The sequence below is a fragment of the Camelus ferus genome, chromosome 20 (genome assembly GCF_009834535.1).
Source record: "Camelus ferus isolate YT-003-E chromosome 20, BCGSAC_Cfer_1.0, whole genome shotgun sequence".
NCBI lineage: Eukaryota > Metazoa > Chordata > Mammalia > Artiodactyla > Camelidae > Camelus > Camelus ferus.
Genome location: NC_045715.1, coordinates 19,911,791 through 19,924,350, shown reverse-complemented (window position 1 = coordinate 19,924,350; position 12,560 = coordinate 19,911,791). Strand labels below are relative to the sequence as shown.

The 12,560-nt window shown below is 47.7% G+C and overlaps 1 pseudogene; it reads right to left on the bottom strand.

The window, feature by feature from the left end:
* Positions 1 to 5,196: 5,196 nt before the first annotated feature.
* On the bottom strand, positions 5,197 to 8,699 carry LOC102514217 (annotated as a pseudogene).
* Positions 8,700 to 12,560: the final 3,861 nt, after the last annotated feature.

Genomic DNA, 12,560 nt, shown 5'->3' with positions numbered 1-12,560 from the left:
TGGGCCTTTCCAGCGCAGCCGCTGGCTGCGCCAGAGCTTGCTAGCAGTGCGGACAGTAGCGGTCAGCTAGCAGGATGGGGTCACGCTCTTCTAGGGTCTGATCACAGGGTTGATATCCTCGTTGTCACATTCTATTGGTTAGCAGTAAGTCCCAGGTCCCACCCACACTCCTGGGGGGCAGATTATACAAGGTGTGACTCCCAGGGCGCAGGGATGGTTGGGCACCACCTCAGAGTCTGTCTGTGCAGGGACGTCCCAGGTCAGAGGGAGCAGGACCGCCAGGCAGTGCAGCCTCTGCCCTGGTCGTGTTCATACACGGGCCGCACATCACTGAACACTCATTGTCACTGTGGTTCCACGTTGGACAAGATGATCTGCAGGACTGAGCTGTGTTCACGAAGCACTGTCCTGGATACAAGCGCCAAAGTTTCCACTGGAAGGTTTCTCCCTGGTTCTGTGTGAATCTGAGAGAGGGTCCTCTATGAATATTCCCCTCTTATTTTCAGGTCTCCTACATCTTTGGAAAGCTCCATCACTAAAATGAACCATATTTTTCTTTCCTTGTCATCCTCTCAGCAAACCTGGGCTCCCACTCTTCCTTCCAGCTTGCTGTCTTTCAGCATCCCACAAAGTCCCTTCAGGTGATTCTACTTTGTTGGTGTTGTAGGCAGACAGGGTAGGGGGTCTGCAGAGGAGATGAGGCAGGTACAGCTTTTTGACATAAGAGAAGCCATTTGAGGCCTGAACCATTTTGTCATCTAAGCCTGGTCACAATGCTTGCCCTTGAACTGGTCTCAGTATTAATGATCTTAAGGGAACAGAATAAGGAGTGACTGATCCCAGGCAAGAGAAGTAAAAACAGCTTACATAATAAATCAGGTAGCAAAGACCCCAGTTCTGTGTTAATGATAAAGCACTTTCTTGAGGGTTTTGCAGAACTTCAAGCCTACCAGGCACTCAACCTCCAGATGACCTGGAACCTAAGGGATGATGCTGCTGACGTTTACTGTACCTGGTGACCTCCATCCACTAATGCTTGGGCTCTGTTGACTTTGTCCCAGTTCTGTGCCGAATTTTCCTCTGCTCAACTCCTTCATGGATCTGCTTGTGCCCTTAAAACCTCCTCAGTGTGGCTGTCTGGGGAGACACTGCTTTGGGAAGATGCAGCGTGTTCTCTTCAATTGCTGCAAGTAATTCAGGCTCTTCCACCCCAGTGTGAACTCTTGGTGTTTCACTCACTGAGGCCCAGCAGAGAGCCCGACATCCAGGATAAATAATTACTAAGTGAGTGTGGGGTTTTCTTTTGTCCGTCAATGTTCATTATGCACAAGGTTGAAAAAATTCCTATGACGTAAAAGGATGCATGATGAAAATTACATTTCTGGTTTCGTCCCATTCCTAATTCTTCCAAATTCCCGCCCTGGGCAAGGTGACTGTTATGGGTCTCGATAGTGTTATAGAAAGAGATTCCACTGCATTAGGTGGTATTGAGCACACATTCTATCTGCATCTTTGGTGTCAATTTAACAAATATTCTGACATTATTCCATTTTCAAAATATAAATGTCGTTCAGGTCAAGATATTGATAATAACTATTCTGCATTCCTGATTGTTAAAAATTCATGTATAGCAAAACTCTTATCTCTTCCACACTAGTAGAGTGTTTTTCTGGGCACAGTCACCCTAATTGAAAATTACATTCAGTCTCCAATCTCTCCTGAGGCCAGTTGTGTTCCTGTAACTAAGTTCTGGCCAATGTGATGAAGCAGATGTGAAGTTTTAAACTTTCGTCTTAAAGGGAAGATACTGTTCTTCAGTCTTTGCTTTCCCTGGTTGCTTTGTACCTTGGTCAGGTACCTTGGGACACAAACAAGGGCAAGATCCCAGAGACAGCAGAGAGTGAAGGTCATAGGATCCTGGATGCCTGCATAATCTCACGGTGCAGAGTCACCTGAGCTGCCCTGGAACTGACTGCCTCCCTGTCATGGAGACACAGACAAGCTTCCATCCTGTTAGACCACTGTTACTTGCATGTCTGCTGCACACGCTGAGTTAATACATACGGAGAGAACTAGACTTCCTGGGGTGTGTGGCCGTGGTGTTCTGCTCTGGAAATGAGCAGAGATATATTCACAGTGTCACCTCTGTGGGCTCCTGGGGCATTATTGTAGTTGGAGAAGAGAGAGCTGGGCCCCAGGGGGCAGCACTGGGAGAATGGAGACTGTTACCCTCCTCATGTTTCTACATGGTGTCTGACCAAGGGGAGTTTGTGGGTCACCAGGTATCAGATTTGGGAGCCTTCAGTTTCTTCACTTCCTTCCCGTCTTTTTATAAACAGTTCCCTCGACATTCCACCTAGGATGAGAATCACTGCTAGTGTCTCTTCCTCCTCCTCATCCTGTCTGATGGCAGAGGGTGTGGGGGCTGAGATCTACAGGAGAAGTTCCTCAAGAAAGGAGCGCAGGGTCATCGCCATTGGGCTCCATGGGAAATGTCTGCTGCCTCAGCCTGGCCTGGACAGCCAGCCTGAGACAACTGACCCCCCAGGTCCCTCGTGTCTCTTCCCCTAGTGATTCCAAAATACACAGCCCAGCACTTCCCATATTGTATTTGTTTCAGGCAAGTTATTAGATCCAGTATATGTTCCAAAAGCATATATTACGCATGGGCGTGATACCAGAGGAGGGAACACTGGGGACCAACATAGTGTCTGCCAACCACAGGGTGACTTTGGGAACCATCTGACATCATAGCCTCTCACAAGGCTGAGGCTAGGAGTGAGGAGACTGGAATAAAGAAAGAAATCATGTTCACAGGATTTTGGTGCTCATTCCACAGGCAATCTGGATCAAAAGTATGTTCCCGAGAAACTGACCCAGCTTTCCAAGTAATTTGGAATTAAAAGAGAGAACTGATAGATAGAAACACAAAGGTAGGAAATGAAAAGAAAGGCAGCTGTGCTGAGTTAGCGCTGTCTCACTGTCATTGGCAATGACCCTTCCGGTTTCTGCAAGAACCTCATGGGTGAATCAAGTGGTTGTGTGAGGGGGAATCCCCAACCTTTAAGTCTCTGAGGAGGATGTTTACCTCTGTCATTACCCCCAAGATACAATATTGTCTTTAATGTTTCATCTTGGCTGAGCTTGGGAGGCTTTTCAGGGGCTTCTACTTGGCTTTTCTCACTAAAAGCTTTTATCCCAAAGGTCATAGAACCAACATGAGGATTCTGGCCAACTCTGCATATGTCCCTTCGAATGAGATATTTGGAAACTGGGGAGATTCCCACCAAGTGGACGTGTGGAGACAGAGAACCCACTGAGATAAGGGTGGACCTAAGACAGGACTCAAATTAAGTCATCTCCCCAAATGCTTCTCCTCTAATGGGGGTTCATGGTGGTACTTTGGCTCCCAGGTATCAGTGTCAGATTGGACTCTGCATCCAGTAGACATAAAGGGACCTAGAGCTTCCCTTCTGTCAGTGAATGGAAATCTGAAAAATAGCCATTGATATCTACATGGAAGGACATGGGGAATTCACAGTGCACACAGTTGTCATGTATTTCAGGGTATTTCCTCAGGGGACCTCGGCTCCCTTCAGCCAGTGAGTCCTGGGTCTGAGAATTGGCTCAGGTCTGGAAACTGGATAAGGGATGGTAAGCTTCTATTAGGCAAGCCACCCCAGCCTTCAATTCAGTTATTCTTATCTATTATAATAAGCAACACTCTTGCTGGCTGTCTGTCCACCTTGCCCCCAGAAACACGACGATGTCCTAAATATTTCCAGAAAGCCCTTCTAGTCTGAATCTGCTGCTTCCATTTTGACATTGTAGTTTATTTAGGGATTTAGTCCTTGTTTCTATCTTGTTGTCACCTGTCCTCTAACTTTCTGGGACCCTATTATCCTCGTTGGTGCTGTAATATTAGCTCCTAGAGTCAGTCCCTGCCTACAAAGGACAGACACACTGAGGTTACTACTCTGCCCATTTGCTCAGTCCTTACTGCCTGAGAAAGTTTCCTTTCTGGAACAGTTTCCTGGGATTTTTCCAGTTTTATTATATGCTAGCAGGTCCACTTCCCTGAGCTTTTTCATGTCTTTCTGTTCAGTTCCCACGGTGGTCCTCCCATCTCTGCTTCATTTGATGTGTGGCCTAATTTTTTTTTTTGTTAGAACAGCTATATTGAGATATAATTCACATATCTCATCCACCCATTGGAAAGAGTTGATTTTAGCATATTCACAGAGAGGTGTGATGATACCCACAGTCAATTTTGGAACATTTTCATCCCCCAAAGCATTTTTCCATCTCTCATAAGTGGTGATCACTTCTCCACCCCAAGCAGCCTGTCTGCACAGCTCACACAATGATGTCTGTCTCCTCAGAAAAGATGATCCTATGCTTATGGGTCCTATGGTCCAACCTACTGTGAATCTACATCAGATCTGCTCTATAAATCCATGAGTTGGGATTGGAGCCAGCATTAGCATTACTAGATCTAAGGGCAGAGAGAGGGAGTCGACTGCAGAGAAGACAGAAATCCAGCAAGAATTAAGTGAAGGTGGGAAACAATTGGGTTTCCACCCTTTGCTAATTCTAGAATCTTTGTTCCTTAAAAAATGTGGTGAAAACATGTAAAGTAGAATCCTGGAAACAGTGGCAGAAGGAGGGTAGGAGCTAGATGAGGCTAAGAATTTCTCTCTTGATACCACTGAGAGCCTGTGTGCAGGGACCCCTGGGACTTGTGGGGAGAATGACTGGCAAAAATGACTCCTGCTGGTGTCTGAGATGTAGAAAACCCAGAACAGAATGAGGCCAGAACTCCAAATTTGAAAAAGAACAGTCATAATTTAAAAAATTTTTTAAATAGGCAAAATATGAACACACACAAAAAAGACAGGGGCTGAGGGCTGGACTCTGGTCTGAGCTTAGCCTAACATGGTCACAGGAAGCCCTTGCTGTCAATGTCCTCCAGACAGGACAAGGCCCAGATGACTTCTGAGTCCCTGTGATCACAGGTCCTGGTGGGACCAGGTTATACTGAGGTTACAGGGACACAGGAACAGAGAAGATGACCCATCCCAGTAGTGACCCCTTCACAGCCCACAAGGAACTGAGCACTGACTGGGCACGGTCCCTGCCACACTCCTCACATCCATCTCCTGTTCCCCCTGCAACAGACTCAGCACAGCAAAGATGCAGATTCTGGAAGGTTCTCAGGGCTTCCATTTATTTCCACTCTCAGAGTTTAGGAACCCTCCCCTTTATTATCCCTTCAATCCACCATGGCAGTAATACAATCATACCCAGCTTCATTTTTATTCGGAACGTAAGACATTATTACTCACTGCAACACAAAGTCAAGACAGGGATGGAGATGGCCCAGCCCCACCTCTGCTGAAAAGGAAAGTAAACCAGGGAAGAGAACACAGCTCAGGGTGGGGAGGGGTGTGGGGGGCAGGGGTGGGCCAGTCTCCCCACTTACTCACATTATGCTAATAGGAGCACAGACACATTGAGATGCAGCTGCAGAAAGGGCAGTCAAGGGATCTGAAGTCACAAAGAGGGTCGTGAACACATCTTGCATTACTCAGTCCCCCACAAGGCAGCTGTCTCACAGTGTCAAAGAAAAGAATCATGAGCCAATTCAGGTCAGTCTTGGAAGTGCTGACATTCTCAACAGCCCCCACATGCTCACAGTGTCCCACTCAGAGAATCCCCACACCCTGGGCATCCCCTCTGCCACAACCCGTCTCCCAGTCTAGGCCCTCCAGGGTCTCACCTCTGGGATCCGTGAGAGACACATCAGAGCCCTGGGCACTGTCACTGCCTGGGGGAGAACAAAACCAGGACGTGGTCAGAACCCACAGGAGAGAAACTAGAGAAGGAACTCTGAGAGGTTAGCTCCCCCCATGGCCTCCCGGCTGAGCCGTCACAAGGGTCTCAGGAACCACACTTCACTCCCTACTTACTTGCAGCCTGAGTGTAGCTCCCTCCTTTTTCACCTGTGAGAAGAAAACATCCTATGGGAGGCTAGGAAGAAAGCTGAGTCATGAGTTCCTAGAAAACCCCCTAGTTCTGGACCACAGAAGTTTCCAGATCTGTGACTAGTAATCCAGGACAGGATCAGGAACATGAAGAAAGATGTGGGAGGACTGGGCCAACTGTCCTCCCAGAAGTCTGTCCTCAGTGGGGACCTTCCCCTCTGACATCTGACTTCTGGTAAAATGGTCCCCAGGCAGAATTATCAAGGTGAAAAATTTGTCTTTCATTTTCACACATGCTTTATAAAGAATCAGTGCTAGCACTCAGCTCCAGACTGGCAAGCATGTGTGTGTGGATGGTTCTTCCCAGTAAGGAGGCAGGCAAACTTCTACCTGGACTTGAAACCCCAGTGAGACAAGAAAACTCAGATCCCCTCCTCCCTTCCCTACCTGAGCGCCTCTTCCTCCAGATCACAACTCCCACCACCACAGCTGCAGTGACCACAAAGAGAACCAGGCCAACAGTGATGCCCATGATGGGGACGGTGGGCTGAGGATATGGCTCTGCAAAGAGAAGGAAACAGGCCCTGACCTCAGGGTTGAGTCCCAATCTTGCTGAAGGTCACCAGAAGGGCTTCTGCTTTACCTGAGAAGAAGCTCCACCCCACTGTTTCCCTCCTCACCCCATCTCAGGGTGAGGGGCTCCTGAAGCCCCTCATGCTGCACGTGGCACATGTATCTCTGCTCCTCTCCAGGAGGCACCACCAGGGCCTGCCCACTTCTGGAAGGTCCCGTCCCCCGCAGGCCTGGTCTCCACGAGCTCCGTGTCCTGGGCCTGGTCCTCCCCATCACGCTGCCAGGTCAGTGAGATCTCCGCAGGGTAGAAGCCCAGGGCCCAGCACCTCAGGGTGACCTCATGGTCAGAGATGGGGTGGCAGGACACATGGGTCTTTGGATGGTCTGAGCAAAGAGTATCAGAAAATAAAGACTTTAGGTTACCTCCTTTGGTCACTGAAGCACCATCAGGTGACAGTCCTGAGAAGGGAGAGGACAATGGGTTTGAAAAGAAGCAGCACAAACCTGGGACACCAGCCTGGATTGGGTAGGTATGGGAATACCTCGTATTGCTTTCAAAGTATAGAATCGGGTTGAGAGTCAACACAGGAGGCTTCAGGAGTGCAAGAGGAGAAATACAGACTAATGGTCTTGAGTGGGTGGAGGGTGAATATGTTAGAAAAGCTGGAGTCAGGATCCAAAGGTGTTCTCAGGCTAAGAACAGGCCTTGAGAGAGAGTCATGGCTCACAGGATGGCGGCCTGGGGCAAAGGGCACAGCTGATCAGTTAATTTCAGGGATGGTCTCCCACTTTATCCCAGAAGAGGCTGCACTCCTTAATTGTCCTTTAGAGAAAATCAAGGCACTGGTGAGTCACTATGTATATTCTGTGCCATTACGGATCCCATTTTCCTCTCCTTGTGGGACGCCAGCTCCAGCCCGAGGGGAGATCGTGGAGGCCCCGCGGCCCTTCCTTCCTGCGCGCTGCAGCGTCTCCTTCGTGTTCTCCAGGTGTCTGCGGAGCCCTTCCAGGCAGGTGCCCTCCAGGTAGTTCCTGTCGTCCTCCGCCACACCGGCCGCCTCCCACTTGGCGCAGGGTGATCTGAACCGCAGGGTGCGCCGCGGTCCAGGAGCGCAGGTCCTCGTTCAGGGCGATGTAATCCGCGCCGTCGTCGGTGTCCTGCATGTACCCGTGGAGGAAGCGCCCATGCGGCCCCACGTCGCAGCCTTACCTGCCCTAATAGGTGCGAGACCCCGCCCCCGCCCCGGGTCAGCCCCGCCCACTCACCCCGCACCTCCGCGGTCAGCACGGCCGCTGGCCTGACCAACAGCAGGCGATTAAACCTAAACCGAAAATGAAACCCGGTGAAAGACCAGCCGAGTACTCCCGGGTCGAGGGCCGGGCGGGTCGCGGAATATCTGGGTGACCCTCGGCCTGGAGACCCGGGGGCCCCCGTCCCGTCCCTGGGGATGGGGATCGTGACCTGGATCCGGGCCCGCGTCGCTCAGCGGCCTCGCTCTGGTTGTAGCAGCCGCGCAGGGTGTTCAGGCCCACTCGGAAAATGTGTGCGTTCCCTTTGCTTCTCCGTGTCTCCCTATCCCAGTACACCGGCCACTCCTGCTACACCCACAGCGCCCGCGGCTCCATTGGAGCGCTCCGGATTCGGGGCGTCACTATTGAACCGCACGAACTGCGTGTCATCCACATAGCCGACTTCCACGTACCAGGGCTCCCTGCGGCCAGGCCGGGATACCCCCGTTTCGAAATACCTAATGGAGTGGGAGCCTGGGGGCGGGGAGGGGTGAGACCCTGCGCGACCCTCCTGCGGACGCGGGTCCCAGGATCTGATGTTGAAGGGGCGAAAGCGGGGCAGGGATGAGGGGGCTCGCTAGACGTTAAAGCTGTGGCAGGTGGAAAAAGGGCCAGGACCTCAGGGTGGGAGAGAGGAGTGGGAGGGTTAGAGGAGGGGTGACGGGTCTGGGCGAGGGGCGGCGGGGGGAGGGGGTTGCTCCTCCCCCGCAGAGGCCATTCCCTCCCAACCCTGCACTCACCCGCCGAGGTCTGGGTCAGGGCCAGGGCCTCGGAGAGCAGCAGGAGAAGGGTTCGGGGCCACCAGATCCTCACCCTGAAAGTCTGCGAGAACCAGAGTGAGGACAGGCCCATACTGAGTTTATAACTGGAAACCGATTGGCTTCTCTAGAAACGCGACACCAATGGGAGTGAGAACTGGGACCGCGTCACCAGTGTCCAGGCAGGAAGGCCCGGGGAGATGGGGCATCCCCAGCACAGATCGTCCCCGCCCTCGATGAGACCCCTCCACCCCCCGAGAGCCACGGCCTCCCGGGGAACTGGGACTTTGCTGTGATCCCACCCCTCCTGCACTGAGAGCTGTTCTTCACGCTGTCTCACTGAGTCCTGTCCCAGGGGCTAATTCAGCAATTTTCAAAGCTTTTGGTCAGAATATCTATACAGTCTTCCAAGTTAGGAACACCTCAAGGATGATAATGTTGTTTCCGTGGCTACTTCTATCGATAATTTCCATACTAGGAATAATACTGTTAAATTTAAAAAATTGTAATAACCTTTAATGGAAAAAATATGAAGACTGAATATATATGTATATGTAAGACTGGGACATTGTGCTGTACACCAGAGATTGACACATTGTAATTGACAGTACTTCAATTTAAATAATTCACTTAAGTAAATATTTGTGGGAATACAGAACAATGTGATGTCTCCTAAAGAATAACGAGTATACAAAATTCCCTTTAACAGGTTAAGGCTGTTAAACAGAAACCAGATGCTTCCTGGAGGCAAATGATGTTAGTCTCAGAAAACTGAGCAAACATGAACAGAAAACTGCTCCAGCATTTACACTCTGCCTTTTGCTAAAGGGAGGTCAAAAGGCTGTCTGTGACACAGACCTGACCAATTCACAAGTCGGAAGAATGAAGCCAGGGGGAGACAGGATGAAGACTATCTTTTAATAGCTAACCTAGAGCGCTGGGGGCCTGGTGGTTGGTACTAGGCTTCAGTCATCCTCTAAACTACTCTTAGGTTATTTCCTGCTAGAGAATCATAATAAATATGATGCAGACCGGGCATTCAGGGCTCTTGATTCATGAGGTCTCAAGTCCCCCTGGTCCCATCTTTTATCTTATTCTTGTGTCTATTTTTCGTAAGTGCTGTGTCGCCTGTCTGTTTATAAGGAACTGTTGTTGCGCTGGCCGCAACAAATATTAATATCCCACTGCGTTTAATACGAACAATGACTATTTCCCAAAATAAGCATGGTAGTGAGAAGGTGAAGCTTTTTACATTTTTACATTTTTGCAAGTCTCTTTCTCGTCTGTCTCATTAGAAGACCACTGGATTTTCAATTTAATTTCAATTCGTTTAATCCCTTATTTGGATTGAAGTCTATAAAGAGGCTCACACATATGTAGGAGTAGTATTTTTAATAACCTTTTCAGATAATTGTGGAATGTTCCTTTTTGATACAAAACTAAAACTACACAAGTAGTAGCTTCTCAAAGGTTATTTGCAAAGTGGGCCTGAAACAATATAACTGAGTATTTCCTGTTCTGTTACATTAAAATCCACAGGCCTGTCTTGCACACTGAATGTCTCTTGTACTGATGAACGAAATTTTTTAGCTAATACATTGTTTCACTGAGTTATATAGATCTTCCAATGTACAGAATGATGTCATGGTCTTGTCTTTGTCTCCCTGTGTCATGGTCTCAGGTGTACCTGTCTGATGTCGAAGTGCTGTGAGATGACTTATGTCAACAGCAGAATAACACGGCCGAGTGGGGAGCCCCGGCCCTGCTTCTCACAACACTGAGGCCCGTGTAAGTGTCAGACCAGTTCCTGTGGTCGGAGGCTGCTTTGTCCTTCTGAATTCAATATTTTAAAGTAACTATATCCCAAACGAAAAATAACTAAAGGATATTAGAAAACAATTTGGAAAAGAAGAAATGCTAATGTCAAACAAATATATTAGCAATAAATAAATGTAAACAAAAAATGAAAATGCGGAATAAGAAATGGGAATGAATTAAAATCCACCATTTTGACAAAATGAAAATAAATGAGGAGAGTATTGATTTTGAAAAGAGTATAGGAAAAATACACTGTTATAAAGATTAATAGGATTGAAAATTGTTACAAAATTTCTAAAGAGCACCTTTGCAAAGTGTCTCAACAATTTCAATATGCTTACATTTTTACACAGAAATTTTTGTTTTAGAAATTTATCATAAGAAGATGATTAGACATGTTCTCAAAAATACACATTCAAGGATGTATCTTGAATTATAGAAGCAAAGAGTAGAAATAATCTCAATGCTACAATCACTGTAATGATGGTCACTATGAGTAGAGGAGCACTGACTATGTCTCAGGCAGTCATTCCATGTGATTTACATACGGGGTCAATTTATGCCTCAAAGCAAACCCATGAGGGGCCCAATATGTGGTCCCTTTGTGCAAACAGGGAAAGGGAGACTCAGAGAAGTTAAGGAACGTCTCTTTTGGGGCCACTTTGTATCAGGATTTGGAGACACCCGAGGAGAGCAACAGTTAGGCGCCTGGTGATGGGAGACGGGCTCTGCTGTGCGGGAGAGGGACAGAAATGACCGAGACAGATGCACATCACGACTGTCCTAAGTGCCGTGAGGAAGAGCTCATGATGCCATGAGAGCAGATAACAGGAGTCCCGACAGGTCCCCTGCCGCTGTTATCAATAATATCTGAAAGATGGAGCAGATAATGGAATATGGAACAAAACCGGAATTCTATATGATTGTATACAATCATAGAATGAAAAAGAGCTCTTGGGAATTAAAAATAATGTCATAGAATGAATACTTGAACAGATGAAGTGGAAGATTAGAGTCATACTGTCAGTAAGTAGATGGAAAAGTACCAACAAGGAGGAGACAAGACCTGTTAGAACACTCGCCTGTCAATCAAGGGATTCTAACAAGGTAATAAAAGGAGTTTCAAAAATAATGGAGAGTAGGAATCATAAGAAAACTCAGATTAAGACCAGCATTTACATCCTGAATGGTCTAACCAAACTCTTAGTGCAGGAGATGAAAACGGACCCAGCCCAAGACACATCACAATGACATTTCAGACAGAGGGTGGAAAGGAAGAGACCTTGAAAACGTCAAAGGGCTAGAAGACAGTGAAGCAATGCCTTCTGAATTCTGAGAGAAAAAAGTATTTCCAACAGAGTTCAATATGAAATCATCATGTAAGCCCTGGGGGAGCCTAAGACATTTCGGAGTTTCAGTGTTGTACTTTCTGTGCTCTTTTCCCTGGGACACTATTAGGCAAAGTTGGTGGGGGAGGCGGGGATGATGGAGAAAATAAAGAACAGGAAACACATGGGATCCAGACCTCAGGGGAGCCAAACAAGAGACGGAGAGGGCTGCCCAGGAGGAGGTGAAGGGGATCTGGGACGTCAGCTCTGCCCCACGTGTGCAGGGACCCCGTCCACACCAGGCAGGACTGAGGACTGTGGGACAGGTCTGTGCATAGAGATGAAGTTAGTGGAATATCAGATGTGCTCAAAGATATTTGGGAAGACTTAGGCTCTGTGGAGAGTTTGGGAATGATTTAAAGTGAGTACAACAAAACTAAGGTATTATTTATTCCAGGGAAAATAAAAAAAATCATTCAAGGAAAGAAAAGTGATCATCGTCTACTAAGTGCTCAGTTGTGACTAACATTTCCATCATCATAACAATGCAAACACTGCACCATGAGCTAATCAAAATGGTAAGATTTCTAAGTTTATGAATTACAATTATAGTGGGAGGATGGTGGTGTGTGAAAGAAGAACCAATTAACTAAAGATGGTACATAAAACTGAAAACAAAGGAGTATTATAAACATGCTATTTAGAGGCACAGAAGAAATAATTAGAGAATCAACTGAAAGTTTTTAAAAATTTTTTGCAGGGGAATTAAGTTTATTTATTTGTCTATTTTTTGATGAAGGTACTTAGGA